Here is a 6,471-nt window from a genome sequence, read left to right on the forward strand (position 1 = left end):
TAGAAAATTTTCCTATATTTCTGTTATCTACCTGGTATCGATACCTGTCATCGATGTAATCGATATTTTTGCGCGTGGGTTGTTTTTTTAGTTGCAATCGCGTTGTTATGGTATAAGGAGAGATTGTTAAAAAATAATATAATAAAATAATATAATAAATAACAAATAAAATATATAAAATATTTGTTTTTTTTAATTAGTGAGAAAATTTGTCGTTTTTTTCAAAATTATTGAACATAAATAACAAACAATAAGTCTATCAATGTTCGTGATGGTGTATAAAGAAAGAAAACTCCAACAGAATAGCAACCACTTCATTCGTCTTCATTTTTGAATCTTCAATTATCAGGTAACATTTGTAGTATAATAAAACGCACGACCGTTCAGCTCAACGTTCCATTTATTACTGACTTTTAGAAAAAGGTATGAGAGTAACTCTAGTGTATTTACATAAGTGTACAGAAAAAATAAAAAATACATAACATTGAAGCTTAGGACTATATACATACATAATGAAACTGACTACTCCTTATATATAATTACACGGGTAAAAGACAAAATGAAATATAAATAACATTGAAAAATAGAATTATAATTAGAGAGAAATACGAAAATAGAAATATAAAGAAATAATATGAAAATATATACACACATTTAGAGAGCCTAACATACATACTGCTACAACTCGACCATCCTGACAAATAAAGATCACCTGATCTTTCCTGCACAACCCCTTGGTCGACTACACCCTAGCCATGGTCGAATATTACCTACAGCCCATACTCCATTATATGGGATCCTCGATTGCTGGAATCCGTCCACATCCTGCAAAACATATCTGTCGTTCCCTAGCACCTTCGTCACCTTATAAGGTCCCTTAAACTTCGGTATCAACTTTCTGGAGGCACCCACAGTGGAATCAAAGTTCCTCACCATAACGTAGTCACCGACGGCGTAATTATTCGGTGGTCGTCTCTTCCTGTCAACATATCTCTTATTGTACTCCTGCACCCTCTTCTGTCTCGATGCGGCCTTCCGCCTAATGACATCGTGTCCTTCGCATCCAACATTACCCACTTCCTCAGCGAGAAACTCACCCAAAGAATCCACAATATGTCCCCTCTGACTGGTACCAAAAAGCATAACACTAGGATGGCGGCCTACTGTCCTGTGTACCGTATTGTTAAGAGCATGCTCAATTTTCTCTAGTGTATCACCCCAATAAATTCCCCTCTCAGGATCAACCATCTTCGCCAGCATAGGACCCAAACTCCTGTTCACACGTTCCACCTGGCCATTCGCTTGTGGAGAACCAGTTGCTACCTGAACATGCCGAATACCCATCCCATCTAGATACGCCTTGAACTCCGCCGAAGTAAAGGCAGTCCCTCTATCGCTAACAACGCATCGCGGTCGACTGTATGCCCTAAAATAATCACCCAAGTGACGAATAACCTCCCTTGTGGAAGTCGTCTTCGTCGGATATAATCGAACAAACTTCGTGCCCGCATCCACTACAACGAAAATATGACGCATCGAACGAGCCTTGTCAATTGGTCCAAAATGGTCAATGTGTATAATATCGAAAGGTTCCGTTGTCTTTGGGATATTGTGTAGAAATCCCTCCTCTCGCCCCTCCCTCGATGAGTATGCCATTCACTTGAGACAAGTTCCAATATGCTCTGTACATTTCCTCCGAATCGCTGGGAACCAATAACTGTTCGATATAAGTTCAACCATCTTGTCCGTCCCAACGTGTCCCATTTCATCATGGTACCTATACATCACATTACCTTCCATGATCTCCGGCACATAAAAGAGCAGCTTCCCTTCCGCCGACTTCCTATAAAGAACACCATTTCTCATCTCAAACATTGCCATTTGCCCCCTTCTCCAGATCATCCTTCAGTGCCCGCAACTTCGAATCTTTGTTCTGACATATTATCAAATTCTCCTCGAATGTATTGCTCTCAACCGCCATGACCACAGATGATCTACTTAAAGCATCAACATGCTGCATCCGAGTGCCAGATCTATGCTGCAAAGTATAATCGTAGTTCTGTAGTTCTAAGGCCCATCTCGCGATCCTCGGGTTCAATTCCTTCTTACTCAACGTCATTGTAAGTGAGTTACAATCAGTCACAATACGAAAACTCCTGCCCTGCAAGTATATACGAAATCTCTGCAACGCATTTATGATGGCCAATGTCTCCAGCTCAAAACTGTGGTACTTAGACTCGGCCTCAGTCGTTCTCTTGGAAAAATAGAAAACGGGGTGCAACTTCCCATCACTTTTTCTCTGGAACAAAACTGCTCCAAATCCCAAACTACTCGCATCGCAATGAAGCTCAGTCTCGTCCCTCGGGTCATAAAGAGCAAGAACCGGCGACTCCGTCAGCTTTCTCTTCAGTTTCTCAAAAGCATCCAACTCAGTTTTCCCAAACTCGAATGCCCTATCCTTCTTGGTCAAGTCGTGAAGGGGCTTGGCGATCTGAGAAAAATCCTTTACAAATCTTCTAAAGTAAGAACAAAGCCCCAAGAAGCTCCTAACTGAGTGCACATTCGTAGGCAAAGGAAATTCATTTACCGCCTTTAGTCCCGCCTCATCCGCCCTGACGCCATTCCCATCAATTCTGTAACCCAAGTACTTCACACTTGTCTGAAGGAACTCACATTTATCAAGTCTTAAGTCCAATCTATTTTCTACGAGTCTTGCAAAAACCTCCTCCAGTACCGCAAAATGTAGATCCAAATCCTCTGTCGCAATCATTATCGTCCATGTAAATAATGAGTTTCCCATCCCTGACCATATCGGCAAACACCTTATTGACGAATCTCTGGAAGACAGAAGGGGCGTTTCTCAGCCCAAAAGGCATCCGCAGAAACTCATACTGCCCCAAAGGAGTAACAAAAGATGTATACCTAATCGACTCATTCTCCACGAACACATGAAAAAACCCATTTCGCAAATCAAGTTTTGAAAAATAGCGCTTACCCACCATTCTGTCCAATAAGTCGTCTATCAATGGAATCGGATAGCTATCCTTCGCAGTCATCTTATTTAAAGTCCGATAGTCAACGCACATTCTCAATTCCCCCGTCTTCTTCCTAACCAAAACTATTGGGGAAACATACTCAGATTGACTTGGTCTAATATATCCCTTGTCCAAATAATCGTCTAAGATAACTTGCAACTTTTGCCTCTCGTCATACGATAACCTACGTGGATTAGAACTAAAACGCCTTGGCTTATCAAGAACAAGCCTAATCTCGCTTCTTACCTTTGGCTCCGATGGCCTTTGTGGTCTCACATAACGCTGTATGAACATATCGTTCAGTCTTCTCACACAACTACAACCAACATCCTCATTGACGTTCAATACAATTTCATCATCCAAACCGCAATCTATCGCCATTATCATATCCTCAAAATTCCTCTCATCGCCCTCAGTCACATGAACCCCCATCTCCAGCCCCAGGCCGGCCTTTCTAAGAAAATCTCGACCCAATAGTCCACCATATAACATCGCCTCATCATTGACAACAATCATCTCAAGTTCAATAATTTTATTTCGAAAATCAACATAAAAAATACACTTTCCATAAGTTTCAATTATAGAGCCATTCATCCCAAAAAGTGGTGTGTCGACATCCGTCAACTCTCCTAAGTCAAACCGTCCGTCTATATATGACTTCCTGATCAAACTCACTGGGCTCCCTGTATCCATTAAGCATTCCAAATAAAAAAAATTTTTTAAATTCTTATCGCTACATAACTTAATATAACTTACATATTCATTAATGTTGTTAGCCGCTGCCATTTTTCTCTCAGGACAAATTGCTACAAAATGGTCTTTGCTGCCACATCCATAGCACGTTCCTGGCTCTCTTTTAGGTTTTCTGCATTCGGCTGAATAGTGACCCATACAATTACAATTATAGCATCTTACTCTTTTCTCGTTATATCGCTTTGTTGTATCCACAGTAGTTTCTCCATTATTCAACGCAATTTTTGAGAAAGCCTGAAGTAAATTTGCCTTGTCTGTATAGCATTGTACATTTGCTTGCATTCGTAAATTTTTGTCTGGTATACCATCAATGAGGTAGTCTATCAATTCGCTCTCTTCCATTGCCAATACACTAGCCATAACTATTTTTTCATTATAATAGTCGAAGAAGCTTTCGCCTATCTGCCACTTTCGCTCTTCAAATTTACGACGAGCTACCAACTTATTTTCCTTTGTTCCAAAGAGATCACCCATTTCTCTTAAAACGGAGTCAATATTTGCTGTGACGTAATCTGCTTTGGAGTGTAGCCACATTTGTACTTTCCCCTTCACTTTACACATCAGTAATGCTTTTAGGGAGATTTCATCGACATCGTAAACAGCAGCAATGGTTTTGAATTGCGATATCCAAATCCCAGCATCAATCGTTCCATCGTAGTCTGGTTACAGCTCTTTCAAAATAGCAACAGACTTCGCATTGTTGTTGTTTTTCTTCATCGCACCACCCGTCATGAAGTCTACATTAATACTTCTGGTATACTCTTGTTGTCTCTTTAAAAATTCATTTTCTTTTTGCAGCAACTCCTTTTCTCTTTTTAATAGGTCTAGTTCTCTTCTCATTAGGTTTACTTCATATACACCACCAACGGCCATTCGTATGCCCTCATCGTTCATTTGTCTACTTTCATTTGTACCACCATCGTCAGCCTCTTGCACACGTGCAGTTCTTCGACCATCTCTCATTTGCCTATCCTCATTTGTCGCCTCATCTTCTCTTGATGAATTGCTACCATCAACTCTCATTTGTATACTCTCATTTGTCGGTTCACAAGCACTCATTTGTTTACTCTCATCAGACTTCATCTGTTTCATTTCAACCACCGCCAACATCGTTTGTGTTTCATTTGTGTTGTCAACCTCGGCACTCATTTTAGAATTTTCGTCCGCATCGATCATTTGTATCATGTTGTTGGTTTCTATTTGTAATTCGTTGCCTTTTTGAGTTGTTGTTTTTGTGCTGTCGCTGTCCTCCGTTGGGCAAGCGCCTCTGCCCTCAGCAGGTATTCTTGACAATCGCAAAATCAACTGACTTTTTGTGCCCGACGTTGCTATGCCCAGAGTACGGCACCATTCGCGCAACTGCTCTGCCGTGTATGACTTATCATTTAAATTTGAGTCCTCCATTTTTGGCAAACACACAAAAGAGAGAAAAAAAAATCGGTCTTTTTTTCAAATTATAGTCAGGAATATGAGCTCTATCCTACTTCTGAAGTTTGTAGTATAATAAAACGCACGACCGTTCAGCTCAACGTTCCATTTATTACTGACTTTTAGAAAAAGGTATGAGAGTAACACTAGTGTATTTACATAAGTGTACAGAAAAAATAAAAAATACATAACATTGAAGCTTAGGACTATATACATACATAATGAAACTGACTACTCCTTATATATAATTACACGGGTAAAAGACAAAATGAAATATAAATAACATTGAAAAATAGAATTATAATTAGAGAGAAATACGAAAATAGAAATATAAAGAAATAATATGAAAATATATACACACATTTAGAGAGCCTAACATACATACTGCTACACATTCATACAGTGACGCTAACCTTTGGTGAAAAAATTGGTTTATGATTTTTTATATATGAAATTGTAAAAGGAGGACAAAATCGTTACGCAGCATCTTATTAAAAGTGAAAGGAACAAGAAGAAAAAAACCATTACGTTTTGCAGCTGGTAACATTACATGGAAATTGGAAATAGTGGGATAATAAACTAATATTTCAAGATCAGAGATTCGTCATTCAACCATCGAACGGAACGGACGGATTAGCGGATTAACTCATCGTATTAAGTATCTACTACGAATTTCAAGTGTGGTGGGATATTAAGCGACCATGCACTGAAATTCAAAGTCATCCACTGGGTTGCTAACTTCAGGGCCCAATGGAGGGTATCGACTGGATTTATAAATTTGGGGAATGACCAAGAGTTAGTCCCAATTAGACCTGTAGACGGGTCGACAGGTGGCGACACTTTGACAAGTCGAACCTATTCTAAGGTAACGACATCAAAAGGAGGTAATCCCTCATATATATCGTATATATTTTAAAATTATTCATATATCTAGTGAATAATTGAGTGTTACGCATTTATATTAGTGCATTTATATAGTGTGAATCAGTGTCTATTCGAGATAAGTCGAGTTATTTGCGCTTGTGTGCGATTTTCGTTGTTTTTTGGTGATTCTAACTTTAGTCTCCCAGTGAGTTATACTTTATTTACGTTGTATTGTTTTTGCTTTGTTTTCTTCATTTTGGTTTTGCTTTATTCCCCGTGATATATACAGAATCTGAAGCATATTTTTAGGATCTGACGTAATATTAGTACGGATATTTTACGCGTATTATACACGACATATAAGGCATATTTTTAGGATCTAAATTAATAT

At 39.0% G+C, this 6,471-nt stretch overlaps 1 pseudogene; it reads right to left on the reverse strand.

Moving 5' to 3' along the window:
• Window positions 1-3,552: 3,552 nt before the first annotated feature.
• LOC142242556 (uncharacterized) lies at window positions 3,553-5,247 on the reverse strand (annotated as a pseudogene).
• Window positions 5,248-6,471: the final 1,224 nt, after the last annotated feature.

The sequence above is a fragment of the Haematobia irritans genome, unplaced genomic scaffold (assembly GCF_050003625.1).
Source record: "Haematobia irritans isolate KBUSLIRL unplaced genomic scaffold, ASM5000362v1 scaffold_42, whole genome shotgun sequence".
Lineage (NCBI taxonomy): Eukaryota > Metazoa > Arthropoda > Insecta > Diptera > Muscidae > Haematobia > Haematobia irritans.